Here is a 20,897-nt window from a genome sequence, read left to right on the forward strand (position 1 = left end):
CATCTCCCTGGGAATGAAATATGGTTAATTCATGCAGATGAAATCAGTGCCCTTCTGGTAAGAGACAGCTTGTTGTTGCTGTTGTTTTGTTTCACCCCCGGCGTCCCTTTTTGCAGGATTCCAGCTCGCCTGTTATGCTTCTTCCTGTTTGCTGCCAATACTGGTTAGAGATTTTCACCGCTATCTCATTCCTGGGCTTCTTTAAGTTGTATTAGTGGGATTAGCTGTAGAGACGAACAGCCTAGCTCTGCAGAATACAGAAAGACTAACTGAGAAATAATCAATGAAATGATCTGAAGTGGATTATGAGCTCTTTAAAAAAGAAAAAGATCAAATACTTTTTAAACTGGGGGTAAGGATGGTGAATACAGAACTGAAGGTGTGGAACCAACGTGAAAAATTAATGCAGAACCAAATCCCCAAATTTCTGATGTACAGGAACATTCAGAATGATTTTGCTTTTCGGTCCATTAAACCATCCAGTTATCTGAAGCACATGGAGTCCGCCTAGAAAATTATTCTACTTGGATTGTTCTGGTTAGATTCTTAGTATCTTTTCCATTAAAAGTAACAGAATGTAACTCCCATTTCTACATCATCTGTAATCCTGGAGCACCAAGTGGACATAGAAAAGCACACTAAATCACCAAAACCTGGTGACATGTGATGGTCAAAGGAGAGGTAAACAGTACAGGACAGCATTACCGGAGACAGTATATACCCACACACTCAAATGTGGTAACGGGACTTAAAAACTAGCTTAAAGAGGATCCAATGAAAAACTACTTCTGTACAGAGAGACTTAAATTTATTTCTCTGCGCTGCTTTTGCTCCCCTTTATATAAGCTAAGCTGGCATGTGTGTGTGTGTGAGCTTAGCACAGACCTGCAGATTCCCATCAGGGCTCCTTATGTCCATTTCAAAAGAGAGAAGACACTTTCCATGATCACTTCAGCCTGTGTCCGTGCTTCTAGATAACATTGCTGGGTTTAGTCTTCTGGCTTTTAGTGGATTGGTTCTCACTGAGCGGTCTTGGATGTAATTTATTTCTAAGCCAACCTATATGTAGATGCATGAATTAAAAGGTGTTTTACTTACAACCATTCCCAGTTGAATGATAAGATGCCTGAGATGACTTCTTAAAACCTCTCCCCCTTCACCCCCATCAGCTGCAAAACAGAGTTCCTCTAGCATGAATAAGTGACCAAGTAAAATGTTCTGCCGATGGTGTAGCAGAACACAGTCAGTGAGAACAAGAGCAATGCAGGTTGACATTCCTCTGTACTCAACGCTTGTCAATAGCCTTGCCCATTGTAGGCAGAAAATAATTTTCAGAAAGGTCAGATAATGAAATTGTTAAAATGAAAGTGGTTAGGTTGGCCAGCGAGGTACAGAATTCAGAAACTACGTTTTGATTCAGCTACCCTATTTTTTGTTGCAAATAAAACAGCAGATTTGCTGAGCCTGCCATTATTTCCAGAGGATGTAAGACCCTCCCTGAGTCAGCCCTCGCTGATCTTTCAACCTTCTCCTGACACTTCTCCCACCTACCTTCCATCCTACCCTGCAGTCTAACCACACCGCTTCCTATTCTGCATTTATCCTGTGTATCCCATGCTTTTCTTCTCCTCTGCCTATGCTTTGGCAGTTCCCAGCTCCTGGAATGCTCTTCCCATTCAACCCTCCATTGACAAAGTCTACCCTTCTATATATATTTTTTAAAATTTTATTGAAGAATAGTTGATTTACAGTATTGTGTTAATTTCTTCTGTACAGCAAAGTGACTCAGTTATATATATATATATATATATATATACACATATATTCTGTTTCATATCCTTTTCCATTAAGGTTTGTCACAGTTTATTGAATATAGTTCCGTGTTCCGTATAGTTGTTTATCCATCCTATGTATAATAGTTTGCCTCTGCTAATCCCAAACTCCCAGTCCTTCCCTCCCACATCTCCCCTACCCCTTGGCAACCACAAGTGTGCTCTCTATGTCTGTGAGTCTTTTTTTTTTCATAGATATATTGATTTGTATCGTATTTTAGATTTCACATATAAGTGATATCATATGGTGTTTGTCTTTCTCTTTCTGACTAGTTTGCTTAGTATGATAATCTCTAGGTCCATCCATGTTGCTGCAAATGGCTGCCTGTGCATATTTAAGGTCAGCTCAAATGCCATCTCCCCATGATGGCTTCATGATCCCCATCCCACGGCAGTAATGACCTCTCCTGTCCTGAACATTCCCAACCTTTCTCTCTGTCCCTTATCACTTCCTACATTGAATCATATGTGTTTACTCTCACCTACCACTGTAAGGCCCTGTAAGTGCAGAGAAAATGCCCTTTCCATCTTTTATTTGTTCACAGCGTACAGGGTTCTTTGCACATATTTGGTTCCCACGAATGAATGAGGCAAATTCAACTGAGAGCAAATGTATATTAAAATGTTGCATGTTTGAAACTGAGTGGCAGAAATATGCTAATACATCTCCGATTTAAAGCAACCATGCATAGAACAACTTAATACTTTATGCCAGGCAAAAATATTACTTCGTTGATTTTGCTGGGCACCAACTTGGTGGGGACAGCAGGTTGATAATATTCATAAGCTGGTGGAGAGTTGTTTCCAATTGGTAGGTACAAGGGAACGTTTTCTTCCAGCTGTCTACATGCCTTCTATACAGGTCATAAAGGTTATAAGAATTCAGCCTCCTGACTCCGATGCCAGCTTTGGAAAAAATCAATCAGCCTCCTCTCTTCTCTGCTCATTATCCTCAAAAAGTGATTTCTGGTCCAAACTAAAATTACCCAAACTTGGTTCATGGGCTATCCATTTCAGTATAAGTCCTTTAAGGTGGTACTTGCTCGGAAAAAATATGATCATTTTTACCAAAATAATCAAAATCAGTTTCTTCCTTACTCACCAGGAAAACCGAAAGAAATTCCCCTTGGTGATTTGCTTTTAAAATGTGAAAACATAGTAATGGTTGAAAAGTTAACAAATTATAGCTCTAGCATGTAGACTGATTACCATTCTGGGAAGTCTGGCCAGTTTTGACAAGTTGAGAAAAATGCTGCTATTTTCCTAAGTGTTAGCATTTAGATCAAAGAAGGAGGAAAGGAGCAGAGGGAAAGAACCAGCTTTTCTCCAATATCGGCTACATACTGAACACACTACAAACGTTTGTTTATTTAATCCTCGTGATAGCCCTCTGAATTAAATATTACTATTTTCAGCAGAGAAGGCTTCTGGAAGTTAAATAACATGTCCAAATTTCCACAACTAGTAAAAGACAAAACCTCATAATGAAAGGCAAATATTCAAACCCAGTCTTGTCTGTCTTCTTTACCAGAGTATCTTCCATTGCATCCCAATCCATCTGGGGGGTTTTCCTCCAGAAAGAATAGAACACAGGCAGGGTTCTGCATGTGCTTGAGTTTTATTAGCTAGGATTCTGGCTTTTTTATTGTTGAAGCAAACAAGTCACTTTATTTCTATAACTTTGTTCACTCCTGATGTTTTGCATTACTTTTTGAAACAACCTGCTTCCACAAATGCTGAGAAATCACCAGAGATGCTAAAATATATTACTTTAGAGATGGAATTTTACTAGAAGAAGAGTTTTTATTAGGTTCTCCGATGATGTTTCTTATTATTAACAGCAATGATGGTTGATGGTTTTAATACAGCACACCTCAGTGAACCAGAATGGTCATTTAGTTGATGTAAACATCCAGCTGCTCTGTTTTTGATTCCAGAGAGAGAGAGTCCTGTTCAGTGATCAGAGATAACAATGTAAATGAGGAAAATTATACATAAAGCCCCGTAGACCTAGAAGCTTACCATCTAGACTTATAAATCTGGAAGGATCCTCCAGTAGCTGTTTACTCCATTTTAGTTCATTCCCTACCATTACGATGATACCCAAGCCATTGTGAGCAAAGAGTTAATTCTAACCATTCAAACCAATAAAACTTTATTAAGTGCTGTTTGTACTGGTGAGGAGGGAAGGAGATTTGTGGGTGCCACTGAAGGATATGAGGATGGATAATGTCATGTGGAAAAGGCCGTGGACTTTTTATCCTATGTAGCCCCGAGAACTAATCGTGCATATTGCTGAGATACAGGATATAGATCAATGAAAGAAGAACTTTTAAACAAAACACTGTGAGCATGCAAGTTGATGGTATCAGAAATACCTTAATAAATTAAGGATATCAGGGAGGATTCTTATATTTTGTGGTAAGTCAGATTAGATGATGTGCTATGATCCCTTATAGAAGAGTAAGATGATAATAATAGTAATATCTATCTTCTACTGAGTACTTAATAATGACCAGATAATACGCTCTGTGTTTTGTATATGCTATTTTTATATTCACAACAGGAAGATATTATTTTCCTCCTGTTACAGAAAAGGAAACCATTTATTTTTCTTGGCCAGCAGCAATTTAGAAGTCAGTGGTGGAACTAGGATTTGAACACAGTGCCCTGCTCTAGAATCTTACTATTTTTAGCAAAGTCCTTTTCATTTCAACCTTGAGATCCTATGATTGTCAGCAGGGGGTCTGACTTCAAAGTGCCATTTAAAAGAGGAGACAAATGTACATAACTGTAATCCGGGGGCAGGGGATAATATAGAACACAAAACATTATTATCTTGTTGAAGAGATAGGAAACCCATAGTTACAAAATAATAGGAGAGATTTATTTAATAATGAAAGGTATGATTACAAAAGACATAGTAAGGCATTATATAATCAACAAAATTTATATTCAGCAAGAATTTATTATTATATAGTCAAAAAAGTACTTTCAACATCTATTTAGTGCACATTTCTGTCTAGATACTGAAGGATACAGAAACAAGTCACTTAAAACAGAAGGAACTCACTTTCTGAGCCACTCATTTGACCCTGAATCTTAATTTGATTTGGCAACACTTCTGTTATTGTTTTGCTACTTACTTCATACCTTAAGGTTTGGTGTTTTACAATTAATAAAGTAATACACGTACGTTATAGAAAATCCAAAAAGCAGAAGAATAAACCACCCCAAATGTCAATACCTAAAGACACGCATTATTAAATTTGTCTTCTAGTCATTTTACTGTGTTTTTGAATCATTGTTATCTTACTGTACGCCATTGCGTTATTACCTAACTTCATCTCCATATACACTGAGTTTGTCCAACAAGATTCTGAACTAGTAGAAGGCAGGAATTAGGTACCACACTTTTCTGGAGTCCCTGGAGTACCTAAGAAGTAAGCCTTGCACCGTGCTCTCAGCGTAGTAGGTGCTAGAATAATGAGTAGATTAATTGCTGACTCCTTTATCAATCAATAAATGAATGAACAAGAAATATAAAGCAAGGTTCTTCAACCTTGAGGAATTTACAGTCTGTATCAGAAATCTAATTGCACAAAGCATTGTAACGTAAGCCAATATATGGTTAAATGCACATTGAGTCATTGCAGGACACTTCTTAGAAAGAAGTGATAGGTGGTGACGAAAGATGGCCTGGGACATACCTGAAGGGCCGTAACTATGGTGGAAGAATCTGAGCTTATTCTTTTCTAACCATCCAAGAGGCCCCCAGTAGAAATGGGCTGGTCTATCTCCAGCCGGTTGCCTTTATTCTCCTCAGTGCCAAGTGGCCTCTCCACCGACGGTCTCAGAGGACCCAGTATATTCTATACAAGCAAAAGAAACCAGAGCCCCTCTCTCTGCACAAGGGGAATTACCCAGCTAGAGTTTTCGCTCACTCTGGAATAAGGAGGGAATTCTAGGCTACATGGCCATGGGGTGGACGAGTGGTAAACTTACGAGGAAAGTGTTTTAAAACTTTTTAGAGTTCTTTCTTTCTTTTAAGTTAAAGTCTGCTCAAGTGGAAGTGCTGAAACAGTACTCTCTCCTGCCTGGTTATCTGATAATTGTGGTCTCAGGGCCCCCATTATACAACTTGTGCTGAGGCGTATTGGAGCTGGGTAACTTGCCTGGCTTCAATGCGCAGCATGTGAGGGGGACACTCTGGGGACCTGGCAGCTTCTCAGGTGGCCTGAATTCAATGAACAGTTCGCAGCTAATCAATAGGGGCATAGCAATCAGGTGGATGTAAGTAGGGCTGGATTTGAAGGATTTTCACGTCATCGTACCTGGGTATAAAGAACTGTGTAATATCAAATGTGTAATTTGGCATGCTTCAGCTAAGGTTGTGACAGCTGGTCTGACAGGATGGCTGCCCCTTCCACAGCTCTTTTAATTCCAGACGAAATGAAAATTCCCTCCTTAGTAGTCATTAAGGCTCCAATTTTACCTTTCATTATTAAACCATGAAGTTGGCCAAAACATTTAAGTTAAGCAAAATGAAGAGATTTATGAGCAAATTGGAGTCTAGGTGAAAAACTGAAGCCTAATCTCCAAAGATTAAGAAAGGCACAATGACCACACTATTGGAAAAAAGCAAATCTCAGAGTAAACGGGAGGAAATGTTCTTTCTTATTTTTCCCAAAGAACTAACCCTTTAAAATTGAGTTTCTGGATGATGTCTTCATGCTTGGTAATACCCACCTGATTTGAGAAATGTTGGAATAAGATTTAAGTGGTATTTTAGTCTCCCTGTAGAACTAAAAAGGTGTGTCAGATTGATGACCCCAAGCAGCTGACAGCCTCCTGCGGAGGCAAAACACTGTGATGAGAACAACATGAATTATTTCAGATCCCCCTTGCCCTGAAGACAGAACCCTGCTAGGTGGCCAGCGTGGGGGTCAGAGATCACACTTGTTTGATCTTCGGTTTCTCCACTGAGAGAGCTGTTGTACCAAAGGGAAGGGTGTTTCCAGCCAGCTGAGTGTCCCATGGGTAAGCACGGGGCTGAGACTCCATTCGAATTCCCTATCAGAGCCTGCTTTCTTCCTGGAGACTGCCATTGCAGGGGCAACCTTGAAAGGTGATGAGAGAGATGAAAGGTTCCATAGGCAACCACCTAAGCCAGCCACCGACTATTGAAAGCATTTTAATTTAATACCAGAGAGTGTCACGGATAATCGTAATCCTATCTATTGGTCCCAAACCTCTTCCAGCAGTGAGGAGAGGCAGTTACTTTAAGGGCAGCAAGGACAATGATTGTTCCCTGGGAACTTTGGGAGAAAAATCCATTCACTTCAAAATTGGACACCAAGGCTTGCCCTGAAGGTAAGTGGCATGACCTGGACATTAGTGTTAATTACTGCGAGATTCCAACTGTTCCCAAAGACTGCATGTCCCCCATAAACCTGCTCTGATGCCTGACATTGTCAATAGAGTGGTTTCTTTGGGTTCAGCAGGTATAACACTGAGCTAATCATTATAAGTCAGTTACACAATAGCAGAGGCAAGGTCTGGGAGAGGTCAACTTTTATGAAGGTGATAGAGGTTCCCGCCTCCAAGGATCCTGGGGTTTCCGGGGGGCACTGGGTCTGTGGGAAAGCTGGTCCCAGAGACAGAGGAGTGAGGATGGGGTGGGGCAGGGAAGGAAGGAAATTAATGTTTCTCTCGTTTCGATTGTGTCCCAGGTAGGATACTAGGTGCTTTTACATAAATTGCATTTAATCCTCGCAGCAACCCTCTCAGGTAGTCTTTTTCCCTCTGATTTTAGGACTGAAGAGTTGGAGACTCAGGGAGTTGAAGTAATTTGCCAAGTTCACAAACCTCTCCTAGCGTGGATGTGAACTTGAGCTTGCCAGCTTCAAAGATCATGCTCTCTCTGCAACATCATGGAAATTAAGGACTAGGAGGTTTGTTTCACAACTGGGTCAGCCAGGAGTCACCTGCCCCAGCAGCCTTTGTGGGAAATTCTAAATGTAAAAAAACGCTTTATTAAGTCTCCCTTAATAAAACCTTCCAAGATTGAAATGCAGGTAGAATCTCTTTGCGAGAACGGAAGAGTCTGGACCAGATCTCTGTCCCCTCAAGATTCACCTTCACCTTGGAATCTTATCACAAATCACTCTTGCTGCTACCTTTGTCTCTGGGGCCACTTTTGCTCTTTCACAAGAGGACTCAAGTGGACATAGGACTCTTTCTTAATCCTCTGTAGCAGAGCTACAACAAAGCTAAAAGGGTGAAATAAGCATCCTCACAGGTGCCTTTGCAGTCACCTCCCTACTCAGCTTCCAGCCTGCATCTGGGCGGTAGAGGCCGAATCCCCCACCCCACCCCCTCCCACCCCACTCTGCCCCACCTCAGCCATCTGGAACATCTTAAAGTATGTCTAAGGAAGTTCAGGCCACAGTCTAAAGCAAGCCTTCAAATATCTAAGCAACTACTTGCCCCATGCAGATGAGCACCAATCTTGACTTATTCATTGTTAGCACCAAATTCATAACCCAATCTGAACAGAAAAAGGTGAAAAGGTAAGTAGCATAGGAAAAGGAGAAGACATATTTTAACAATTTGTCAAAATATGAATGCCAGTGACATTTTTATTTTAAATACAGCTGCTCAAAGCACTGGCCGCAACTGGTCTCCTTGACCACAGTCATTGAACACACTGAATGGATTCTCATGTATCGTCCACTACATTTAGAACAAGGCTACGTTTTCACAGAGCTACCAAGTCAGCTATTTTTCAAACACCTGAAGATCTTCAAAACAATAATAAAATACTATTTCATACCTATCAAGGAGACTAAATAAATAAATAAGTCTGATAATACCAAGGTCTGGTGAGGATTTTGGCTTAAAAGAAGTCTCATCCCTGCACTGTTGGTCAGAGTGTAATCTGGAAAGAAAAATTGGCAATATCTAGTAAAGGTGAAGATAAGGAATACTCTATGAATCATCAATTCCAGATCTTGCCATATACTCTAGAAAAATTCTTGCAAATGTTCACAAGTAGACATGAACAAGAATATACACTGCAGCAGTTTGTAACAGCAAAACAAACAGATTGTTTTAAAAAAAAAACCTGGAAAAAATTTAAATGTCCGCCAGTAAATGGACAGATTTTTTAAAGTTATGATTTAATCGGAAATGGAACCATACACAGTTGTAAAGGTGAAAAAAACCACCTCTACATATGGATAACTCTTTACCATATAATATTGAGTGAAAACCCCCATATCTCAGGCGAACTATGCTGTCTTTCAAGTTTAATCATTGACCACAAAAACACTCACTCAGTCATTCTTTCAAAGCAATATTCTTAATTATATGGACATAGCCTTGGTTAGATATTTGGGGACACTGAACTATCGATCTAAGGCCAACAGGGATGCTTTTTCCTAAGGTCTCATGGTTTGAGTGCATCTGTGACATATGGAGGGCTGCTTGTAGCAGCACTGTCATTGTCTTGGTGTGTACTGACAAAACGGAACAGATGCAAGCAGGAAAGCAAAACCAAAGAACGCCCTACCACAGATGCGTTAAAGGGTCAGTAACCTCGTTAAAGGAATGCAGATAAGTGGTTTTTAATGAGAATGTGTTAGTCAGTAGAAATCAAGACCGTCCAAGACTCAGATTGCACTATTGCTACCAACAAAGTAAAAGGATGGAGAAGTGCTTTTCTCTCTCTCTCTACTAGAATATTAAATCGACTCAACAGATCAACAGACTGATTTCTGTTTTCAAATGATTTTTAGTCCTATGTGCCATCTGGAAAGAAGTCATACGAAATAGACAGAGTTTACAAGAAATTGGTGGTGCTGGTTGGGAGGGGGGGCTGTCCTAATTAACGGTAGAAATATAAAGGTGGTATGGGACGACAGAAAGTCAGAACTGGAGTCAGATTCTGGCTGTACCGCTTATGAGCTGGTGGTGCTTTGAGCAATTCATTTAATGATTATAATCGTCAATGTCTTTTTTTGGTAAAATAAAATCTCTTGCAGTATTGGATTACAGAGGATTACAGAGATAACACATGTAAAGTGCATATAGACAGAGCTTAGTAAATAAGAAGGGCCCAAGAAATGGAAGAGATTGTGATGATGATGATGACGACAACGACCCTTTCCCAGGCTGCTACTATGCACTGCCATTAGCTGCATCCTCTTTCTGGTATTTATTATGCTACTGGAAAGGCTTTTCAGACTTTTCAAGCTGATCAAAATTTAATTCAGTAAAGCATTTACTGGCAAAATCTAACTTTTTTGTTTGTTTGTTTGCGGTACGCAGGCCTCTCACTGTTGTGGTCTCTCCAGTTGCGGAGCACAGGCTCCAGACGCGCAGGCTCAGCGGCCATAGCTCACGGGCCCAGCCGCTCCGCGGCATGTGGGATCTTCCCGGACCGGGGCACGAACCCGCGTCCCCCGCATCGGCAGGCGGACTCTCAACCTCTGCGCCACCAGGGAAGCCCGAAGTCTAACCTCTTGCACGTTAGGTGATAACCAGCCAGTATATTTTATTAATTAAGGTTTTCTGGTTTCAATTTCTAGTTGCACATTGTTGATCAGCAGAGAGCTGATTATACAGGCTATACTGGGCCCCTGAAGAATTATTCTTACAGAGTTACCCTTTGGTGAGATGCTATTAGCTGAGATGGAAGGGCTTTATGAGAAACAACCAATGAATGTCACTAACTCTATTGTAAAGAATGTTTTTGAGGGCTTCCCTGGTGGCGCAGTGGTTGAGAGTCCGCCTGCCGATGCAGGGGGCACGGGTTCGTGCCCCGGTCCGGGAAAATCCCACATGCCGCGGAGCGGCTGGGCCCGTGAGCCATGGCCGCTGAGCCTGCGCGTCTGGAGCCTGTGCTCCGCAACGGGAGAGGCCGCATCAGTGAGAGGCCCGCGTACCGCAAAAAAAAAAAAAAAAACGAACAACAAAAAAACAGAATGTTTTTGAGTCTGATGATCGCTGCATCACACAGTGTCCATTTTACCAGGCCTCTAGGGATAGAGCCATATCTGATCTTGGTGCCGAAAACAGCTTAAAAAATCCCTTGGGTACTTGGTTTTATCCTTTCGATGCTGTGAACTGACAAGGTTACTTCCCTTTGTTGAATGAATATCTGGAAAGCTCAATTTGAGGCCCAACTGTAAACTGTATGTCATCACTGTGTGCATTTCATAAGCCTCACTTTGGAGTCCTATTTGTTCTTGCCCTTGTGTATTCTTCTTTCACCCTGCTTTTAGTTGGAAGAACATTCATGTATATAGGAATTATATATTCATATATAATTATATATAAGTATATATATATATATATATATATATATATACTTACATCTATACAATACAGTGCTCATACTAATCTATAAAAGAAAGTATGCCAAGTGTCGTCACTCTGGGTGGTCTAAGTACTGATCAGCTTAAGGTAGACTATTCTAGTGTTTTGTTTCTCCCATGGAGCCGTCATTGTCGAAATGCAGCTCTGAAAAAGGCAGTTAAATTATTAACTCCCATCTAGATCCTAAATAAGTGTTTTCCCCAGTACACCATTTATAATATACTGTTGCACCTCAGGAGTTGAGGTATGAAAGTGCTGCTTGAGACATGCTGGGAAAACTCTGGAAAATAACTTGCTAAAAGAAAAACAGTTGAGGAAAGCAATTGGATGTTCCATTTTGCTGGTGGGATACTATCTGGGATGGGGTGATACTGTTTATGTGTAGGCAAATATCTGTTCCATATGCTGAAAGAAAGACAAAATCAGTCCCAATCTGAGCCATAGGCAGTGGCACTCAGCAGATAATTTATGCAGCAGAGAGTCAAGGACCCTTACTTTGCAATCATTGTCATCTTTATGCACGAAGGACCACCAGTACATTTTCTGCCTTCCTTTCGCTCTCTGGTGTATCAGTTTTTTAAAAAATTATATATATTAAGCCTTGCCATAGGTTCAAAGGTACATCTTAACTCACTCAAATCACTTGTCTTGTCTCTGACTGAGAAGAGTGCACATAATTCAGCATTATTACCAAAAGTGAGACGACAGGCCTCAATCAAACCATGCATAGTCCCCTCTTTCAGGAAAAGCACGTTGAGGTTTCTCTGCCCCAGGACTGTTTTGCTTCATAACTCTCTTGGTAATTCTGTCAAAATGTGCTTTTTTCAATTCTTTCTAGGCCAAATCCTGGTGAGGTGCTGTGGAGATGGGTGTAATTTCACGAGGGAAAAGCATTAATTTTTTACCTGAAAGAAAGCTGAGGAAAGGTCACTTCTCTCATGCCTTCATTTTCCTCGAAATGCTGAATTGCATTTCTTTCTTTTTAAATTGCAGAATTAATGAGGAGAAGGGAAGAGTGGTCTGTTGGAAGAAAAATCCACAGACAAGTTTCTCGGGAACAGAATCAACTGCCATAAAACACAGAAATCTCCATTCTTCCCTGACGAAGCTCAGACACGTGGCTTGGGCCTTAGTCCCTTCAGGACACATTGTCTTGATAAGGGGTGACCGCCAAATGGTTAAAATATAGGCTCTGGAGTCAGGCTCCTGGGTTGAAATTCCAACTCGACCACGTTTTATTTTGTGATGCTCAACGAATCCCTGCCCTTAATTTCACTAAGCCTCATTTTTCTCAACTGTACAATGAAAATGATACTAAGAGTACCTACCTCATAGGACCGCTGTCGGATTAAGTGAGACAATTTCATGAAGCACTGAGTATAGTACCTGAATATGAAGTACCAAAAGATATTAGCCGTTATTATTTATAGGATTAAAATCATTTTAAGTTTGGTAGATTCACAAACTTTTACTTATACAAATTCTTTTTTAATGAGAAAATATTCTTCATGCTCCCACATAATAGGATCACAGCTAGATATTTAGTATTGAGTAATCAAGAATTAGTATTTTTAAAATTGCAAATCTTGACACATTTTTTAAAAGTAGCACATGTGTATTTGAGAATTGTTGTTTATTCAGGGTTTGGAGCACACAGGGATTTGCAGACCCCTGGTAAATTATTCTCCAGGACCCACAGAGTCTCAGTCTGTGGCTAAGGAAACCTTGTCTCCCTGTCATTGTCTGTTTTGGGGAACAGTAGTGTTCAGTGACGTGTTATAAGGTATTTCATGACAGAGGTCTCTGAGGCCAAACATGTTTGGAACATGCTGCATGAAATAAAGTTAAACTATTTTCTCTACTGCACAGCGTTTTGGACCATTTATAAGGAGAATAGTACAGTGACTCTCCAAGAGGGTAATAGAAGATGCTGTTTTTCCCAGACATTTTTGACAAAGGCTGTGTGTGTGCCTGTGTGTGTCTGTGTGTGTAAAAGCACCTGCAGCAATTTGGGCACTTGAGGGCTTCCAAACTCACCTTTACTAGACCTTCTTTCACTGGCAGCTCACATATGCTTAGTGGCTTATACAATTTCCCTGCTGTTTTCCTACTGTCACTAACCTCCATGTTACATGCTTCAGAGCTGCTTTTTTTCTTAAGATGCTACAGTCCTTTAAATAGGCTCCCCAAAGTGCTGCCTTGTTCTCTGAGTTTATAAGTTCTTCTATGAAGAAAGTTGGGGAAAGTTCCCATGGTGTGAACTAGAGGGGTCTGATACCTATCCTGTGTGAACATCCTTTCCTGCACCACAACATAGTGACTCAGATGATCTATGCACCTTAACTCTTATCCACCTCCAGGCAAGTTTGCCTCCTATCCCAGAAGCTGGGGAAATCTTTTCTCCACTTCTTTCTGGCATGCTTTAATTCCAGTGTCTTCTTACCCTATAAGAACACCAACTTCTCATACCATAAGACTCCCAGCAACCTGTTCCAGAGTTTCTTAAGTGAGCAAATATAAACCTTTTCCCCATTTGTTGTTTGTTAAACAAATATTTATAGGGTGCCTTTCTGAGCTGGGTATCTGTGGAGACAGAGATAAGTGTATTTTGGAGGTATTGATAGATAACATTTGGTAGAGTCCAGAATAAATTCCATGTTACTGGCTTTGGCAATTGGTGTAGAAAGTGGTGCTGTTTACTAAGATAGGGAAGGCTAGATTAGGAGGGGTTGGAGGACAGAGACTGAGTTTCCTTTGGGCACGTTAAATTTGAGACATCTAAGGACAACTTACATGGAAATATTAAAAAGGCAGTTGAACATGCAGGTCTAGGGGCTCAGAGATGTCTGGGCTGGTAATTCATCGGCATGAAGATTTTATTTAAATAAGGGCAATAGATGACATGATCTAGGGAGAGACTAGAGGGGGAAAGGAAAGAAGAGGCCTTGGAAATAAACCCTAAGAAACTCTAACATTTGGAGGTAGAGTAGAGGAGGATAAACTAGTCAAGGAGACTAAGAAGGAGCAGTCAGTGTGAAAGAGGAAAACTAAATGATGCCCCAGAGGCCAAAAAGGAGGGAGAGGTTAAGTGAAGCAAATGCTACTATGAATTTAAAATGAAAACAGAAGTATCCATTGGTGGCCTTCACAAGAATGGTTTCAGTGGAGGGCAGTGGAAAAAGAATTCAGAATGGAGTAAACCGAAGAGTGAATATTGAAAGAAGCAGAGGCGTACATATGTGTGTACATGGCTATAGCAAACTGATTTTATAAGGTGTCTCAAGGAAGTTAGAGAATTTTGGTGGAAGAGGCAGTACGAGGCATCATCCCAACCAGTCGCACCTAGGCCATTGGGTGGCATATGGTTCGGGTCCTGGCCAAGCATCAGCTGTGAAGTGATAGAGGCAGAGTGGAATTCTATAAATGCAGTGCCTGTTCTGTGTCAGACCCAGGCAGGACTCTGGAGGGAAGGATGACGGCCAGTAACCCAGCCCCTGATTTCTAGGAGGTGATGGTTGCTGGGGCAGGAGCCGTGTGGCTGTCAGGGTCTTGATGCTCCGGCCAGGTGTCAGGCCTGAGCCTCTGAGGTGGGAGAGCCAAGTTCAAGACATTGGACCACCAGAGACCTCCCGGCCTCACGTAATATCAATCAGCAAGAGTTCTCCCAGAGATCTCCCTCTCAACGCTAAGACCTAGCTCCACTCAACGACCAGCTAGCTCCAGTGGTGGACACGCCATGCCAAACAACTAGCAAGACAGGAACACAACCCCACCCATTCGCAGAGAGGCTGCCTAAAATCATATTAAGTTCACAGACACCCCAAAACACATCATTAGATGCAGTCCTGCCCACCAGAAAGACAAAATCCAGCCTCATCCACCGGAACACAGGCACCAGTCCCCTCCACCAGGAAGCTTACACAACCCACTGAAAAAATCTTACCCAATTGGGGCAGAGAGCAAAAACAACAGGAACTACGAACCTGCAGCCTGCGAAAAGGAGACCCCAAACACAGTAAGTTAAGCAAAATGAGAAGACAGAGAAACACACAGCAGATGAAGGAGCAAGGTAAAAATCCATCAGACCAAACAAATGAAGAGGAAATAGGCAGTCTACCTGAAAAAGAATTCAGAGTACTGATAGTAAAGGTGATCCAAAATCCTGGAAATAGAAGGGAGAAAATACAAGAAACGTTTAACAAGGACTTAGAAGAACTAAAGAGCAAACAAACAATGATGAAAAAAACAAAAAAAGAAATTAAAAATTCTCTAGAAGGAATCAATAGCAGAATAACTGAGGCAGAAGAACGGATAAGTGACCTGGAAGATAAAATAGTGGAAATAACTACCACAGAGGAGAATAAAGAAAAAAGAATGATAAGAATTGAGGACAGTCTCAGTGACCTCTGGGACAACATTAAATGCACCAATATCCCAATTATAGGGGTCCCAGAAGAAGAAGAGAAAAAGAAAGGGTCTGAGAAAATATTTGAAGAGATTATAGTTGAAAACTTCCCTAACATGGGAAAGGAAATAGTCAATTAAGTCCAGGAAGCTCAGAGAGTCCCATACAGGCTAAATCCAAGGAGAAGCATGCCAAGACACATATTAATCAAACTACCAGAAATTAAATTCAAAGAAAAACTATTAAAAGCAGCAAGGGAAAAGCAACAAATAACATACAAGGGAATCCCCCATAAGGTTAACAGCTGATCTTTCAGCAGAAACTCTTCAAGCCAGAAGGGAGTGGCAGGACATATTTAAAGTGATAAAAGGGAAAAACCTACAACCAAGATTACACTACCCAGCAAGGATCTCATTCAGATTCGACAGAAAAATTAAAACCTTTACAAACAAGCAAAAACTAAGAGAATTCAGCACCACCAAACCAGCTTTACAACAAATGCTAAAGGAACTTCTCTAGGCAGGAAACACAAGAGAAGGAAAAGCCCTACAAAAACAAACCCAAAACAATTAAGAAAATGGTAATAGGAACATACATATCAATAATCACCTTAAATGTAAATGGATAAAATGCTCCAAGAAAAGACCTAGACTGGCTGAGTGGATACAAAAACAAGACTCGTATATATGCTGTCCACAAGGGACCAACTTCAGACCTAGGGACACATACAGACTGAAAGTGAGGGGATGGAAAAAGATATTCCATGCAAATGGAAATCAAAAGAAAGCTGGAGTAGTAATTCTCATATCAGAAAATTGACTTTAAAAATAAAGACTACTACAAGAGACAAAGAAGGACACTACATAATGATCAAGGGATCAATCCAAGAAGAAGATATACACATTGTACACATTGTGAATATTTATGCATCCAGCATAGGAGCACCTCAATACATGAGGCAAATGCTAACAGCCATAAAAGGGGAAATCCACAGTAACACAATAATAGTGGGAGACTTTAACACCCCACTTTCACCAATGGACACATCATCCAAAATGAAAATAAATAAGGAAACACAAGCTTTAAATGACACATTAAACAAGATGGACTTAATTGATGTTTATAGGACATTCCATCCAAAAACAACAGAATAGGGCTTCCCTGGTGGCGCAGGGGTTGAGAGTCCGCCTGCCGATGCAGGGGACGCAGGTTCGTGCCCCGGTCCGGGAAGATCCCACATGCCACGGAGCGGCTGGACCCATGAGCCGTGGCCACTGAGCCTGCGTGTCCGGAGCCTGTGCTCCGCAACGGGAGAGGCCACAACAGTGAGAGGCCCGCATACCACAAAAAACAAACAAACAAACAAACAAAAACAACAGAATACACATTTTTCTCAAGTGCTCATGGAACATTCTCCAGGATAGATCATATCTTGGGTCACAAATCAAGCCTTGGTAAATTTAAGAAAATTGAAATTGGACCATGGAGTCTAAATTGTATAGCACTAACCATAATGGCTGGTACACAGTGGTGGGTACACAATAATGAACAAATAAAAAATATGTATCTCCCCTTACATGACTTCCACAATTCATTTATACATCCTCAACATAATTGAAAAGTTTAAGTTTGTGAGTGGAGAGAATATTTTGGCAGGAACTGAGGTTCTGTAAATTCTTGAGTCTTATCCTGCTCTACCCATCTAACCAACTGTTCACTTCCCTTTCCCCATTATGGTATTTGATGTACATATATACTAAGTATATATGCATATATATATATACATACCTACATACATATGCATATGTTCATATAAGAGACAAAGACATTCTTTACTTCTGTGAGGCCTCTGCCTTAAATGTTTTCCTTGAGGAATTTGGGGTCTAATGGGGGTCACATATATAATAAGTTACCTGTTAAAAGCTGTAATAAAAGAATATGAAAAGTTCTTGGGAGCATAATGGAAGGAGCAATTTAAATCTGTCTGGTGGGTGGGGATGTCTTCACAGAGGAATTGACATATGAGCTCAAAATTAAGAGACAAAAGGTTTCATTTAACCTTTGTTCCAAAGAAACTCACTTAAGAGAATAGAAAGAACTTATACTAAGAACTAACATTTATTGAGTGTTTACTATCTACGAGGCTCTAAGCACATTACACACTTTAGCCATTTCATCTATGAATAGGGTCTGTTTTTATTCCTATTTTTCTGGTGAGGATTAGGGAGGTTGATTACTCTGCTTACTGAGAGGCCCAAGTGGGACTCAAGTCCGGGTCTCGCTGGCGCTCAAGCCCGTGAAGCGGGATCAGCACTAGCAAAGGCCCAGGAAACGTGAAAGTACATCAGGTGCCCGTGAAAGAGAGCAGACTGGGCAAGGGTGGGGGAAGAGGAGAGGAGTATGGCGGGGCGGGAGTAGGGGAACAGAAGGAGAGCCAGGAAAACCAGGCTGTGCCCAGATTCTAGTCCTCAGCTAGGGGTGAGTTCCAGTTATCTATTTCTGTACAACAAACTACCCGAAACTTAGTGACATAAAACAACCATTTTATCATGCTCACAGATGTGGCAGGTCAGGAATTCAGAGAAGACACAGTGGGATGACTTGTCTCTGCTCCATAATGCCTGGGGCCACAGCCAGAAATACTCAAATCCTGCGGGTGACTCAATGCTGGGGGCTGGAAACATGTGAAGCCTCGTTCACTCACATGTCTGGCAGCTGATGTAATTATCTGAGACCTTAGCAGGGCTGTTGGGATACCCTCATATGACCTCTCTATGTGCCTCCACTGGCTTCCTCACAGCCTGGTAGCTAAGTTGTCAGCACACGTGTCTCAGGAGAACATGAGAGCAGTACGTGGCGTTTTACTCCACTGATTGAGGCAGTCACAAAGGCTCTCCAGGTCCAAGGAGAGAGGATGAAGACCCCGCCAGTCAATGGAAGGAGGGTCAAAGAATTTGTGGCCTATTTTAAAACTACCACAGAGTCAGTGAATCAGATCATTAAATAGGAGAGACCTTTCATTTCATGGAAAGCCAGTCTACTAGCACTGAGGTGATGTCTACTGCTATACAAATTTTACATGTAAAATGTATGGAATTATGCTACCTGCTCTTCCAAAGTTCTCCCTGAACCTTTCTTTTTCTCATTGACTTTTCTGTGGTCTACCTTACTTCCCTCATTTACAGTTTTACATGAGACAAGCCAGGTTTAAATGAGTCACATAGGAGAACCTTGAAGATTTTTAGACACAACTAGCTGTAAAATTCTAACAAATAAATAATAACATAACAAGAAAATTTTATATTGAAGAGGATTACTTTCCTAGTGCCTTAATAGTTGGCTGAATCTTTTGGATAAACATCATGTACAATCTGTTTAATTGCATTCAGTGTTATTTCAAAATTGGTATAATGTTTTTAAATGACATATTCACAGAATTCAATGGAGCCTCCAGAGGTAGGTGAGCAACTAAACCCTCCAAAACATATGGATACATTTGAGCAATATTTAATCTTAATGGAAAGCCAGGTTTACCTATGACAAGTTCCTGGCTTGGAGGCAATGCTTACTGTGATACAACTTTGCTGAGTTAAATGTTTACAGAGAGTAGAGAACGACAGGGTAGCCAAGCAGCTGCTTTATTGTGAACCCGCATTTAAAACATGCCTCAGAACACTTGGTTAAATGTTTTCTGCACCCTCATTTGAGTCTACAAGTGGTTCTTTAGAGAGTAACTTAATAGTACAATTAGTAGTTGAATTATGTTCTAATATTATTCATTAATTCATTTATTCCACCAATTTTGTTGACGAACTACCATGGCCAACTCTTGAGCTAGTTACTGAGTGTTATCAGCAAACTATAGATGTAGAAGTATGTCAATTTTAGAGAGATTCCCCTTTTAAATGATTAATCCTTACTGGAGAAAAATGACTTGAGTTTGCATAAAATTTTATCTTTAGAAGCTAAATGAGTAAGTGCATGAAAAGCTAAGAATAATATCTGGCTCTAGCAAGAGCTCACTGCATGTTTAGCTCTGTTACTAAGCTTAAAATGCTCACTAAAATTCTCTCAAGTTCCCGTATCTATTGACACTATATTTCTTGCATAAGTCAAAGATTAGTAAAAATCCCAATATCTCTCATGAACATAGATGCAAAAAGCTTCAACAAGATATCAGCAAATCATATCTGACAATATATAAAAAGAATTAAACACCACAATCAAGTGCAGTGCAAAGCTGGTTTAACATTTAAAAATCAATTAATGTAGTTTCCATTGTATGGATGTTTCACTTCCTTGGTTAAATTTATTTCTAAGCATTTTACTAGTTTTAGTGCTATTGTGAATGGGATAGTTTTCTTTATTTCTTTTTCAGATATTTTATTGTTACTGTATAGAAACACAACTGATTTTTGTACAATTTTATATCTTGCAACATTACTGAATTTGTTGATTAGTTCTAACAGTTTTTTGGTTGAGTCTTAGGACTTTCTATATATAAGATCACATCACCTGCAAATAATGACAATTTAACTTCTTCCTTTCCAATTTTGTTGCCTTTATTTTGAGTGATTGCTCTGGCTAGGACTTCTAGTATTATGTTGAATAAGAGAATGTGCACTCTTGTCTTATTCCTGATCTCAGAGGAAAAGCTTTCAGCCTTTCACTGTTGAGTATGATGTTAGCTGTGGGTATGTCATATTATTTATTTTATTACATTTATTTATTATATTGATGTATGTTCCTTCTATACCCAACTTATTGAGGGTTTTTATAATGCAGGATGTCATATTTTGTTAAATGCTTTTTTTTGCATCTATTGAGATGATCATGTGCTTTTTATCTTTCATTCTATTAATGTGATGTATCACATTTATTTGATTTGCATAAGTTGAACCATCCTTGAAACCCAGTGATAAATTCCACTTGATCATGGTGTATGATCCTTTTAATGTGTTGTTGAATTCAGGTTGTTAATATTTTGTTAAGAATTTTTGCATCTATATTCAGCATGGATATTGGTCTATAGTTTTCTTTTCTTGTAGTATCCTTAACTGGCTTTGATATCAGGATAATTCTGTTCTTGTAAAATGAGTTTGGGAGTGTTCCCTCCTCTTCAATTTTTTGGAAGCATTTGAGAAGAATTGGCCTTAATTATTCTTTAAATGTTTGATAAAATTCAACAGTGAAACCATGTGGTCCTGGGCTTTTTGTGTTGAGAAGTTTTTGATTTCTGATTCAATTTCCTTTTTGGTCTGTTCAAATTTCCTGTTTAT

The sequence above is a fragment of the Orcinus orca genome, chromosome 8, assembly GCF_937001465.1.
Source record: "Orcinus orca chromosome 8, mOrcOrc1.1, whole genome shotgun sequence".
NCBI lineage: Eukaryota > Metazoa > Chordata > Mammalia > Artiodactyla > Delphinidae > Orcinus > Orcinus orca.